This window comes from Amblyomma maculatum, chromosome 3 (genome assembly GCF_055883805.1).
Source record: "Amblyomma maculatum isolate TAMU_Amacu chromosome 3, ASM5588380v1, whole genome shotgun sequence".
In the NCBI taxonomy this organism is placed as follows: Eukaryota; Metazoa; Arthropoda; class Arachnida; order Ixodida; family Ixodidae; genus Amblyomma; species Amblyomma maculatum.
The window spans coordinates 16,505,151-16,519,361 of NC_139346.1; the positions used below are offsets into that span (position 1 = coordinate 16,505,151).

Here is a 14,211-nt window from a genome sequence, read left to right on the forward strand (position 1 = left end):
TGCGGACGAGGAAAGTTCAAGACCGCGGTTATTTTTTTCAGGGTCTGGGCGAATGCCGTCATGGCTAACCAGATGTCCTAATAATTTAATTTCCTTCTCTGCAAAGTGGCACTTCTTGGTGTTGAGCTGGAGGCCCGCTGAAGCAAGACACGTGAGGACTTCATTCAGGCGCGTGAGATGGTCAGTAAAAGTTGACGAAAAGATAACAATGTCATCCAAGTAACATAAACAGGTTCTCCATTTGAGACCACGAAGTACAGTATCGATCATTCTTTCAAATGTTGCGGGTGCGTTACAAAGGCCGAAAAGCATAACATTAAACTCGTAAAGTCCGTCGGGAGTTGCGAAAGCGGTTTTTTCTTTGTCGTCCTCATGCATAGGTATTTGCCAATAACCTGAGCGGAGGTCCAATGTCGAGAAATATTCGGCACCTTGGAGAGAGTCAAGGGCATCATCAATACGCGGCATCGGGTAGACGTCTTTGCGGGTAATTTTGTTGAGTGCGCGATAATCAACACAAAATCGTACCGATCGGTCCTTTTTTTTAACTAATACTACTGGGGAGGACCATGGGCTTGCTGATGGACGAATAATATCCCGACGGAGCATGTCATTGACATTTTCTTCGATTACTTTTCTTTCCGAGAGAGAAACTCGATAAGGTCGTCGACATACAATTGAGTTACCTTCGGTAAGGATGCGGTGATGTGCAACACTAGTCCATCCCAGTGGTGGGGAAGTGGCATCAAAAATGGCTTGGTGGGCTTGAAGCAATTGCAGCAATTCTTGTCGTTGGTGTGGCATGAGGTTCGGATTGATTGTCTTCGACAGCATGGAAAGAGAAACTTGCGATGAATCACGTTGCGGAGGTAGCGGGGCAGTGAGCACCATCATGGATATAGGGTGAGCATCCACTATGCATGGCAGGGAAGTTCCTTTAGTCAGCACGAGGGATTCACGGGAAGTGTTCGTGGCAGCTGCTATTGCTGAGATGCTGCGGAATCGTACAAGACTTGATGGGAAGGCGATTCCACGTGCAAGATGACGATGAGATGGTGCGATGAGTACATCCCCGTCACTGATGTGTTCGGAAACAACGGTAATAAATGTTTCGCACTGTGGAGGCAGTACAGTATCAGCTGCGGCAATGAGGAAATGATGCCGTGCAGATATGTCAGATGAAAAATCACTGTCTGTCATATGGATGACACGGTCGCGACGAGAAATTAACGCTGAAGTGGTTGACAAAAAATCCCATCCTAAAATCATCAAATGCGCACACGGTGAAAGCACAGCAAACTGCACATGGTGGCGGACGCCGTCTATAACAACTCGAACTGTACATTTTGCTGAAGAGTGCAGAGACACGCCATTTGCTGCACGAAGTTCAGGTCCATCATTTGGTGTCGTTATTTTCCGCAAACGGTGGCACAAATCAGCATGAATAACAGAAAGTGCAGCTCCTGTGTCAATCAAAGCTTCGACCGGGAATCCTTCAGCTAAAACGGAAATCATATTGTACGGGCGGTGAGGAGGACTTTTTGTAAGTTCGCAAAGTGCAGTTTCTACTCCGGAAACTGCATCGCTTAGTTTTCCGAATTACGGACAGGAACAGTTGTTGCTGGTCGAAGTGGCGAAATAGAGCGGCGGTATGGGGAAGGGAACCGGCGTCCGGATGCATGAGCCCCACTTGGTTCAGACGAGGATACCGGCGGTGGAGAGAATCGACGAGGTTGGTTGGGAATTGGTCGTCGCTGATAATATGCAGGTATGTCACTTTCGAAGGCGTCATAACCACGTCGCTCGTTTTGAAGGCGTCGGCGACAAAAGCGAGATATATGTGCTCGAATTCCACAATAATAGCACACTGGGCGAGAGGGGCGCCAAGGTGCGTAATAAGGTGGCGTCGGTTGAGCCGTCGTCATGGCGTTGATGTGGTTGTAGGGTGGTGCTTGGGGTGGGGGAACAAAAGGAGGAGGGGATGCAGCGACGTGAGCGTAAGTCGGTGCTGGGCGAGGTGCAGGAGGATCAGGTGTGGCAGGGTGTTTGATAGTGGCCAACTCTTCTTTAATGATGTGGCGGAGGCCGGCGTCGTTAGGAGGAGGAGACGAATGATCGCACCCGTGCGTGCAGAAAGGGCTGAGGGCTTGTAGCTCCTCGCGGATTATCGCTCGAATCATGGCTCGTAGATCGAGGTCAGTAGAGGTCGGGGCAGTAGTGAAGCCGGGCTGCAATCGGGAGGACTGTAGCTGGTCGAGGCGTTGGCAGGTCGTTATAATGGAATCAACACTTGATGGATTTTGGGCAACAAGGGTGGTATAAGCCATTGAATTGATTCCCTTCAAGACATGGTGTACACGTTCAGATTCCGGCATGGTGGGACTGATACGCCGACAGAGTGCCAGCACGGCCTTTATGTATGACGCATAGGACTCATCGGGACCTTGACGGCGGGTAGCGAGCTTGTTCCTTGCGATCTCCGTCCGAACAGCCGGGTCGGCGAAGTACTGTCGGAACTGCTGCTTGAACGTGGGCCAGTTTGTGGTGTGGGGCTCGCGGTTAATAAACCAATTTCTGGCGACCTCAATAACGTAGAAAGACACGTTCAAAAATTTCAAAGCATCATCCCACCGGTTGTAGGCACTGCAGCGTTCATAAGTGTCAAGCCAGTCATCGACGTCTTCGTCGCGACGACCAGCGAACAGCGGCGGGTCGCGTTGTCGTGTGGGCACCAGCGGAGACGGCGGTGTAGCCGAGGTAGAGGGTCCGGCCGTGTCGGGACTGCTCTCGGTTGACATGACGATTGTAGTTGTTAAACGGCGACCGGAACGTAACTCCTGCGAGAGGCAGGACACAAGGCAGAAAAGGGATCAAATTTCACCTCCACCACTTGTGAAAGAAGGCCAGGTCCAGACGGCAAGGTCGTGAAGGCAGGGCAAGGTATGCCGTGTCAGCGTTTATTCTGATGGAGAAAACCCAAGCGCGCGCCAGAGCCGGCACCGCGGGACGATGAAGATGGTATGTACAAGAGGAAGAAGATGATCATGGTATGTACAAATGAAAGAAGATCCGTGGAGAGCTCACAATATATATATATACGTGAAGGAAAGAAGCCAACAGTCGGCGAGGCCAAGGAAAGCGTTGGGGATGGTACTTTGTCTTTTTTTTTAATATTTACTTGGATAATCACAGAAATTAGTAATGAAATCTGTTTAGGGGAAAGATAATTAGACACAAAGTAGAAGAAAAAACAACGTGCCGATGGTGGGATCCGAACCCACGACCTCCGAATAACGGGTCCGGTGCTCTTCCAACTGAGCTACATCGGCCGCGGTCCCCCCTGCTACTTTCTTGGGTATTTATGTTGTCTGTATACGAAACTTGAGAGTGTTCACCAGCGCCACCCTCAGCCATAGCGGCGGACGTGGGACGTCCTTTGTTACCGCCAGCGTCACGTAGAACGTGATCAAGAGCGAGGGCGAAAGCTGTGCTAGAACCCTCTTACGCTACCTATGGCTTCAAGACTGCCAGAACCGAGACCCCCGTAAGCTACAAGCAGATCAATCAAGGGGAAATGAGGGTGCTCGTTATAATACATGAAGGAAAGAAGCCTACAGTCGGCGAGGCCAAGGAAAGCGTTGGGGATGGCACTTTATGTCTTTTTTATAAATATTTACTTGGATAATCACAGAAATTAGTAATGAAATCTGTTTAGGGGAAAGATAATTAGACACAAAGAAGAAGAAAAAACAACGTGCCGATGGTGGGATCCGAACCCACGACCTCCGAATAACGCGTCCGGTGCTCTTCCAACTGAGCTACATCGGCCGCTGTCCCCCCTGCTACTTTCTTGGGTTTTTATGTTGTCTGTATACGAAACTTGAGAGTGTTCACCAGCACCACCCTCAGCCATAGCGGCGGACGTGGGACGTCCTTTGTTACCAACAGCGTCACGTAGAACGTGATCAAGACGGAGGGCGAAAGCTGTGCTAGAACCCTCTTACGCTACCTATGGCTTCAAGACTGCCAGAACCGAGACCCCCGTAAGCTACAAGCAGATCAATCAAGGGGAAATGAGGGTGCTCGTTATAATACTTTGTGTCTAATTATCTTTCCCCTAAACAGATTTCATTACTAATTTCTGTGATTATCCAAGTAAATATTAAAAAAAGACATAAAGTACCATCCCCAACGCTTTCCTTGGCCTCGCCGACTGTTGGCTTCTTTCCTTCATGTATTATAACGAGCACCCTCATTTCCCCTTGATTGATCTGCTTGTAGCTTACGGGGGTCTCGGTTCTGGCAGTCTTGAAGCCATAGGTAGCGTAAGAGGGTTCTAGCACAGCTTTCGCCCTCGCTCTTGATCACGTTCTACGTGACGCTGGCGGTAACAAAGGACGTCCCACGTCCGCCGCTATGGCTGAGGGTGGCGCTGGTGAACACTCTCAAGTTTCGTATACAGACAACATAAATACCCAAGAAAGTAGCAGGGGGGACAGCGGCCAATGTAGCTCAGTTGGAAGAGCACCGGACGCGTTATTCGGAGGTCGTGGGTTCGGATCCCACCATCGGCACGTCGTTTTTTCTTCAACTTTGTGTCTAATTATCCTTCCCCTAAACAGATTTCATTACTAATTTCTGTGATTATCCCAGTAAATATTAAAAAAAGACATAATGTACCATCCCCAACGCTTTTCTTGGCCTCGCCGACTGTTGGCTTCTTTCCTTCACGTATTATAACGAGCACCCTCATTTCCCCTTGATTGATCTGCTTGTAGCTTACGGGGGTCTCGGATCTGGCAGTCTTGAAGCCATAGGTAGCGTTAGAGGGTTCTAGCACAGCTTTCGCCCTCGCTCTTGATCACGTTCTACGTGACGCTGGCGGTAACAAAGGACGTCGCACGTCCGCCGCTATGGCTGAGGGTGGCGCTGGTGAACACTCTCAAGAACACTCTCAAGGAAAAAAAACAGAGTGTGGAATTATACCGAAAGTGGAAAATGCAGATTAGGAAGAAAGATTTCTTTGATAACTCAAGAGGCAGTGCCCTACTTTTTGAAGCTAGATCAGGGTGCCTTAGAACACGCAGCTACAAAAAGAAGTTTAACAATGGAGATGACGCATGTGCTGTATGTGGAAACTCCAGCGAAACAATTGACCATATTATACTCGAATGCAATGGTATCCATCCGGAAGTTGATGCGGGCGCAATCACTGTTCCTGAAGCTCTGGGGTTTAGAGATAACAGTGGCCGGGTGAATAAACCGGCGGTGGAAACTAGCAAAAAACGGGTGGAAGATTGGTGGCTTAAATGCAGAGAAGTGACATAATGTTAGTAATGTAGAAGCAAAATTTAATAAATAGAATGATGGTTTAGTTAACAATTCTAAATCAATAATTAAGATATATGGCGAAAAATGAGCATGATAGCTACTGCTACCACCCCGTTTCAAAGGGGACGCTCCTATATTCCATTCATCCATCCAAGTTTCGTATACAGACAACATAAATACCCAAGAAAGTAGCAGGGGGGACAGCGGCCGATGTAGCTCAGTTGGAAGAGCACCGGACGCGTTATTCGGAGGTCGTGGGTTCGGATCCCACCATCGGCACGTTGTTTTTTCTTCTACTTTGTGTCTAATTATCTTTCAACTAAACAGATTTCATTACTAATTTCTGTGATTATCCAAGTAAATATTAAAGAAAAAGACATAAATTACCATCCCCAACGCTTTCCTTGGCCTCGCCGACTGTTGGCTTCTTTCCTTCATGTATTATAACGAGCACCCTCATTTCCCCTTGATTGATCTGCTTGTAGCTTACGGGGGTCTCGGTTCTGGCAGTCTTGAAGCCATAGGTAGCGTAAGAGGGTTCTAACACAGCTTTCGCCCTCGCTCTTGATCACGTTCTACGTGACGCTGGCGGTAACAAAGGACGTCCCACGTCCGCCGCTATGGCTGAGGGTGGCGCTGGTGAACACTCTCAAGTTTCGTATACAGACGAAATAAATACCCGAGAAAGTAGCAGGGGGGACAGTGGCCGATGTAGCTCAGTTGGAAGAGCACCGGACGCGTTATTCGGAGGTCGTGGGTTCGGATCCCACCATCGGCACGTTGTTTTTTCTTCTACTTTGTGTCTAATTATCTTTCCCCTAAACAGATTTCATTACTAATTTCTGTGATTATCCAAGTAAATATTAAAAAAAAAGACAAACTACCATCCCCAACGCTTTCCTTGGCCTCGCCGACTGTTGGCTTCTTTCCTTCATGTATTATAACGAGCACCCTCATTTCCCCTTGATTGATCTGCTTGTAGCTTACGGGGGTCTCGGTTCTGGCAGTCTTGAAGCCATAGGTAGCGTAAGAGGGTTCTAGCACAGCTTTCGCCCTCGCTCTTGATCACGTTCCACGTGACGCTGGCGGTAACAAAGGACGCCCCACGTCCGCCGCTATGGCTGAGGGTGGCGCTGGTGAACACTCTCAAGTTTCGTATACAGACAACATAAATACCCAAGAAAGTAGCAGGGGGGACAGCGGCCGATGTAGCTGAGTTGGAAGAGCACCGGACGCGTTATTCGGAGGTCGTGGGTTCGGATCCCACCATCGGCACGTTGTTTTTTCTTCTACTTTGTTTCTAATTATCTTTCCCCTAAACAGATTTCATTACTAATTTCTGTGATTATCCAAGTAAATATTAAAAAAAAGACATAAAGTACCATCCCCAACGCTTTCCTTGGCCACGCCGACTGTTGGCTTCTTTCCTTCATGTATTATAACGAGCACCCTAATTTCCCCTTGATTGATCTGCTTGTAGCTTGCGGGGGTCTCGGTTCTGGCAGTCTTGAAGCCATAGGTAGCGTAAGAGGGTTCTAGGACAGCTTTCGCCCTCGCTCTTGATCACGTTCTACGTGACGCTGGCGGTAAGAACGGACGTCCCACGTCCGCCGCTATGGCTGAGGGTGGCGCTGGTGAACACTCTCTAGTTTCGTATACAGACAACATAAATACCCAAGAAAGTAGCAGGGGGGACAGCGGCCGATGTAGCTCAGTTGGAAGAGCACCGGACGCGTTATTCGGAGGTCGTGGGTTCGGATCCCACCATCGGCACGTTGTTTTTTCTTCTACTTTGTGTCTAATTATCTTTCCCTTAAACAGATTTCATTACTAATTTCTGTGATTATCCAAGTAAATATTAAAAAAAAAGACAAACTACCATCCCCAACGCTTTCCTTGGCCTCGCCGACTGTTGGCTTCTTTCCTTCATGTATTATAACGAGCTCCCTCATTTCCCCTTGATTGATCTGCTTGTAGCTTACGGGGGTCTCGGTTCTGGCAGTCTTGAAGCCATAGGTAGCGTAAGAGGGTTCTAGCACAGCTTTCGCCCTCGCTCTTGATCACGTTCTACGTGACGCTGGCGGTAACAAAGGACGTCCCACGTCCGCCGCTATGGCTGACGGTGGCGCTGGTGAGCACTCTCAAGTTTCGTATACAGACAACATAAATACCCAAGAAAGTAGCAGGGGGGACAGCGGCCGATGTAGCTCAGTTGGAAGAGCACCGGACGCGTTATTCGGAGGTCGTGGGTTCGGATCCCACCATCGGCACGTTGTTTTTTCTTCTACTTTGTGTCTAATTATCTTTCCCCTAAACAGATTTCATTACTAATTTCTGTGATTATCCAAGTAAATATTAAAAAAAACACATAAAGTACCATCCCCAACGCTTTCCTTGGCCACGCCGACTGTTGGCTTCTTTCCTTCATGTATTATAACGAGCACCCTAATTTCCCCTTGATTGATCTGCTTGTAACTTGCGGGGGTCTCGGTTCTGGCAGTCTTGAAGCCATAGGTAGCGTAAGAGGGTTCTAGCACAGCTTTCGCCCTCGCTCTTGATCACGTTCTACGTGACGCTGGCGGTAAGAAAGGACGTCCCACGTCCGCCGCTATGGCTGAGGGTGGCGCTGGTGAACACTCTCTAGTTTCGTATACAGACAACATAAATACCCAAGAAAGTAGCAGGGGGGACAGCGGCCGATGTAGCTCAGTTGGAAGAGCACCGGACGCGTTATTCGGAGGTCGTGGGTTCGGATCCCACCATCGGCACGTTGTTTTTTCTTCTACTTTGTGTCTAATTATCTTTCCCCTAAACAGATTTCATTACTAATTTCTGTGATTATCCAAGTAAATATTAAAAAAAAGACATAAAGTACCATCCCCAACGCTTTCCTAGGCCTCGCCGACTGTTGGCTTCTTTCCTTCATGTATTATAACGAGCACCCTCATTTCCCCTTGATTGATCTGCTTGTAGCTTACAGGGGTCTCGGTTCTGGCAGTCTTGAAGCCATAGGTAGCGTAAGAGGGTTCTAGCACAGCTTTCGCCCTCGCTCTTGATCACGTTCCACGTGACGCTGGCGGTAACAAAGGACGCCCCACGTCCGCCGCTATGGCTGAGGGTGGCGCTGGTGAACACTCTCAAGTTTCGTATACAGACAACATAAATACCCAAGAAAGTAGCAGGGGGGACAGCGGCCGATGTAGCTCAGTTGGAAGAGCACCGGACGTGTTATTCGGAGGTCGTGGGTTCGGATCCCACCATCGGCACGTTGTTTTTTCTTCTACTTTGTGTCTAATTATCTTTCCCCTAAACAGATTTCATTACTAATTTCTGTGAGTATCCAAGTAAATATTAAAAAAAAAGACATAAAGTACCATCCCCAACGCTTTCCTTGGCCTCGCCGACTGTTGGCTTCTTTCCTTCATGTATTATAACAAGCACCCTCATTTCCCCTATATATATATATATATATATATATATATATATATATATATATATTTTTTTTTTTTTTTTTTCAAATATGAACTGCCAGCTAACCCGCTCTTCCACCCTTACAAGTCTGACATGATAGGCGTGTTGCTGTCCACAGATCTTCGAAAGGTTCTGCAAGGCATGCAAAAGAAGAACGCTATGAATATAATAATATAATAATAATCGGTTTACGGGAAAGTAAAGGCGCAGTATCTGTCACACTTGTTCTGTGGACACCTGAGCCGCGCCGTAAGGGATGGGAAGAAGATGGGAGTGAAACCGGAGTGAAATGGGTGCCGTAGTTGCGTATTCCGGAATAATTTCGACCACCTGGGGATCTTAACGTGCACTGACACCGCACGGATGCCGCTTCGTTTCGCCTCCATCGAAACGCACCGCCATCATCATCATCATTGTCAGCCTGACTATACCCACTGCAGGGCGAAGGCCTCTCCCATATTTCTCCACTTAACCCGGTTCTGTGCTATCTGCATCCACTTGACCCCTGCGAACTTAACCTCATCCGCCCACCTAACTTTCTGCCGCCCCCTGCTACGCTTTCCTTCCCTTGGAATCCAATTTGTTACCTAAAGCGACCATCGGTTATCCTCTCTTCGCACTATATGTCCTGCCCATGCCTATTTCTTCTTCTTTATTTCCACTAGAATGTCGGTAACTTGAGTTATTTCTCTGACCCACTCTAGAACAGGCCGATGTTGAAGCGAAAAGCGCACTCATCAATGGCCTCCAAACAGCTGTGCCTTTTTCAAGAGGTGACACGACGTGCCTTCTTACGAGCTGTATGAATAATGCTACAGCCGCTTACTGGCCCCAGCCAGACTCCCGACACATTCATTTAAGAAGGGTCGATCAAACATTAAAATTTTATGTTCCGCGTGATATTCCGCGTCATGAGGCATGCTTACTATATAGACTTCGTTTGCACGTGGCTTTCACGCACAAGTACTTATATTTAATTGGACAGATGGACTCGCCGGAATGTTCAAGTTGTGGCATCCCAGAGACTGTGGACCATATATTATTGGTGTGCCCAGCGTATGCGCATGAAAGAAGTGTGCTAGCGGCTTCCTTGAAGCGTTTAGACAAGAGGCCTCTGTAGGAGGAACTGCTGCTGGGCGCTTGGCAGGACAAGGGGAAAGGTGCCCAGGCAGTGCGTGCTCTTTGCCGTTTTTTGTGCGCCAGCGGACTTGATTCGCGCTTGTAAAACAAGCTACTGTGTATATGTATTTCATATGCATTCTCCCATATCGTAACCCATTATGACCTTTTTTTCTTCTCTCCTTCCCTTTCCCCAGTGCAGAGTAGCAGGCCAGATTTGAATTATTCCGGCCAACCTCTCTGCCTTTTCCTTTCAATAAATACATCTATCTATCTATCTGACCTACTCTACACGCTTCCTATATCCTAATGTTACCACTACAATTTTTCGTTCCATAGCCCTCTGGGTTGTCCTCAACTTAAGTAGAACTCTCTTGGTTAGCCTCCACGTTTCAGCAGGTGAGTACAGGTAACATGGAACTGTGTATACTTTCCTCTTGAGCGATACCGGTAAGCTGCTAGTCATAATCTGCGAGTGCTTGCCAAATGAGCTCCATCCCAATCTTATTCTTCTTGTTATTTCCTTTTCATGGTCCGGATCTGCGGTTACTATCTGTCCTAAGCAGACATATTCGCCTACTACTTCCAGTATTTCGCTACCTAATGTAAACTGCTGTTCCTTCCCGAGGCTATTGAACATTACCTTAGTCTTCTGCATATTGATTTTCAAGCCTACCTTTCTACTTTTCCTGTCTAGGTCATCAATCATTATTTGCAGTTCATCCCCAGAGTTGCTTAGCAAGGCAATGTCATCAGCAAAGCGTAGATTACTGAGGTATTCTCCATCTCCAGAAAAATTGATAACCGAGTGAATGTAAATGTTCTGTTCTCTGCCCCAAGTAAGCTGAGTGCGCTAAGTAAGCGGAGCATGTCAGAAAACAGGATAAAGTCAGGTTGCATGATCAAGCACCAAAAGCCATTTGTGAAATGCACAGAAGGGGTTGTGCACAAGGTGCCATTGACGTGCGGTAAATATTACATAGGCCAAACTGGTAGATGCCTAAATGAGAGATTAGGTGAACATAATTACGCTGTGGACAACAAAAAAGGTGAGCATTTGCGCATTCATTGCCTCACGTGCAAAAGCAAGAACAATTGTCGTCCTCTCTTTCCTCAATGTGTAGTTCTTTATAAAAGCAAGTGTAAAACAACGCGCGAAATTGTTGAGGCAATTGAGATAGCACGAACTGGCGATGATTGTGTAAGTGGTGCGTCGATTTTGCTGTCTGAGAAAGAGATTGCGTATCTTTCATCTTTTACATGTGCAGCCAGATAATATTTTTTCCTGTTTGAGTTTTTCCTTCGCATGCGCATGTGATCTCTAGTGTACATATATTCTGCTTCTCGCATGAAATTAAAATCAGTTGGAAGCAAGCGCTCGTGTGTCTGTCTCTTGCTGTTGTCCGTGTGTTTTATGCGCTTTCCAGGTTTCACAAGTCTAACCAACTCGCCCAAACGCTGCCATTATTGAACTATATTTCTTGTACAATGGGTTCTTTTTTCTGTGCGAATGTGGATCTATGTTTTCTGGTTTCCCTCACCGCAAATGCCATCTGCCAAGCTCGTGCTCTCTCCTTTTGTATTCGATGCAACGTGCTGCCCCCGGCTATCTTATCCCTGTTTGGATCACTTCGACCATCGGCCAGTCATGGAAAAAGGATATTCAAGATACTTTGAGAGGAATGGGAAGGATAGCAAGAGTGTATAAGGACTGTCTGCAAGCAAGGCTTTCCTCAGGTGAGAGCCCGCCGAGTGGCAAGAAAAAATGGCAGCAATTCGCACGAGTTCTTGACCAGTCCGCCGAGTTTTTTATGGAGTACTGTCCTGCCAGGGCTTCGACAACTGGTCCTTAAACGGAATGCTAGGTCTCACAACCACGTCCATACGTTTGGGGAGATAACGCTTCCCGAAGATGTGCGCCGTACACTTCAGTTGGGACCCAAGTTCGCCGTGGAGCAAAAGAAATCTAAACCAGAACTTTTGGCCATGGTCCGTACGGTTTCGAAGCATGCCCCAACAAGTGAGCAAGGGAGCTGTGTGTCGCAGGGCATCGACGTTTTAAAGAAATGTTCGAAGACAATGCCAATAATATCCCTTTCAAACGTATTGAAAGACCTCAAGGAAGACAACTTATGTGTTCTTCCATGTGATAAGGAAGGCGGTTTTGCTGTGATGCCAAGATGCCTTTTTGATGAAAAAGTTGACAAGGCGATTGAGAATGTATTTCACAGGCAGGAAAGTATCAAGTTTTCAAAAATTAGGATGAAGGCAAAAAAGTTGTGTACTTCGTTTAATCTCACCCGTTTAGCTCAGTCCGTCGAAAATTCCAGAGGTCTAAATCTTGACATGCTTTTTCTGCTAAAACCCATAAATTGGATTGTCCTTTAAGAATAATCGTTTCAGAAGCGGGAACGCGGCAAAAATCAGTCTCAGACTTCCTGCAAAAGAGCCTAAAACAGCTAGTTGTTGATGACCCCTTCTTATAAAACATCCCGATTGTCTGACTACTTTTCTTAAGCAAAGTGAAAGAAGGAGTCTCGGTGCTTTCTCTGTAGACATAAAGGACCTCTACTACTCTTTGCCCCAAAATGGTTTGCTGCAGTGCGATGAAAGATGTATTGAGAACTCTGGTATAATTGATTTTCAGAATTCAGTGGGTGTGAGTGTCGGCGCTTTTCTAGAACTTTTAGGAACATATCTTAATTCTACATTTGTTAGGTGGGGCGATGACCTGTTTTTACAGAAGCAAGGAATGTGTATAGGGTCCAGTGTGGCTCCCATTTTAAGTGACCTGTTTTTATCTGAATGTGACAGAAGGCTCTTTGAAGAGCCTGCCTGAAAGACGTAGGGGTGTTAAATGTATTTTGTTATGTTGACGACGTTTTAATTTTTTTAGACACATCTGTAATCACCCTCGATGAGGCCGTTGGAAGTGTTTTAGATTGTTTTTCGAACTGTTTATCTCCACTTGTCGTCACACATAAGCTCCCTGATAACAATAGCATACGTTTCCTTGATATCATCATAACATTTTTTGAAGATCATACTTGCTGGATTTATTATCCCAGGGATGGAAAAGTGTCTTTACCTTTCAGCTCCGCGCACTCTAAACTCATTAAACGTAACATAGCTCGTTTAGGTTTCGTAAACTGTTTGAAAAGGTCATTCCCACATTCTGTTGAAGAAAGCATCTTTTTACAGTCAAGAAAGTTGCAAGATGCTGGCTACCCATTGCACATGCTGGTGTCTGTTGCAGAAGGACTTGTTAAAACAAACAAAAGGAATGCTAACCCAAAGCAAGAGCCGGATAAGACAAAAGATAAAAGAAAGTTTGCAGTCATCCCCTATAAGCACAGGTTGTCACACAACCTAAGAAAAATTGGTAACCGAGTGAATGTAAATGTTCTGTTCTCTGCCCCATGTAAGCTGAGTGCGCTAAGTAAGCAGAGCACGTCAGAAAACAGGATGAAGTCAGGTTGCTTGATCAAGCACCAAAAACCATTTGTAAAATGCACAGAAGGGGTTGTGTACAAGATGCCATTGACTTGCGGTAAATATTACATAGGCCAAACTGGTAGATGCCTAAATGAGAGATTAGGTGAACATAATTACGCAGTGGACAACAAAAAAGGTGGGCATTGGAGCATTCATTGCCTCAAGTGCAAAAGCAGGAAGAATTGTCGTCCTCTCTTTCCTCAATGTGAAGTTTTTTATAAAAGCAATTGTAAAACAACGCACGAAATTGTTGAGGCAATTGAGATAGCACGAACTGGCGATGATTGTGTAAGTGGTGCGTCGATTTTGCTGTCTGAGAAAGAAATTGCATATCTTTCATCTTTTACATGTGCAGCCAGATAATATTTTTTCCTGTTTGAGTTTTTCCTTCACATGCGCATGTGATCTCTAGTGTACATATATTCTGCTTCTCGCATGAAATTAAAATCAGTTGGAAGTAAGCGCTCGTGCGTCTGTCTCTTGCTGTTGTCCGTGTGTTTTTATGCGCTTTCCAGGTTTAACATCCAGTAGAGCACCGGGAACCAGCTTCTTTTCTGTGCACCGACACTCATTAGCCCTCCTCAGATCAGCGACTGCGCAAAAACGGTCTGATTCCTTCCTCCGCCGGCGTCGCAGGCAGAGCGAAACGGGCAGTCTTGGAGGGGGGGGGGGGGGGGGGGGGGTTAGGAAGAGCATGACGCAGCGTTGATCACCTGCGCTCCAGTGGACTTGGTTTTTTTTCTTGTTCTTGTCGACTTCACGCGGAAAATGACTCTGAAAGGGGTCTCGATCTGT

The 14,211-nt window shown here is 46.7% G+C and overlaps 1 non-coding gene across 1 annotated transcript; it reads left to right on the forward strand.

Annotated features, from left to right (window-relative positions):
* The first annotated feature begins 8,524 nt into the window (after window positions 1-8,524).
* On the forward strand, window positions 8,525-8,597 carry TRNAT-UGU (transfer RNA threonine (anticodon UGU)). Its single transcript has one exon. It is a non-coding gene; the product is annotated as a tRNA-Thr (tRNA).
* The last annotated feature ends 5,614 nt before the right edge of the window (window positions 8,598-14,211 follow it).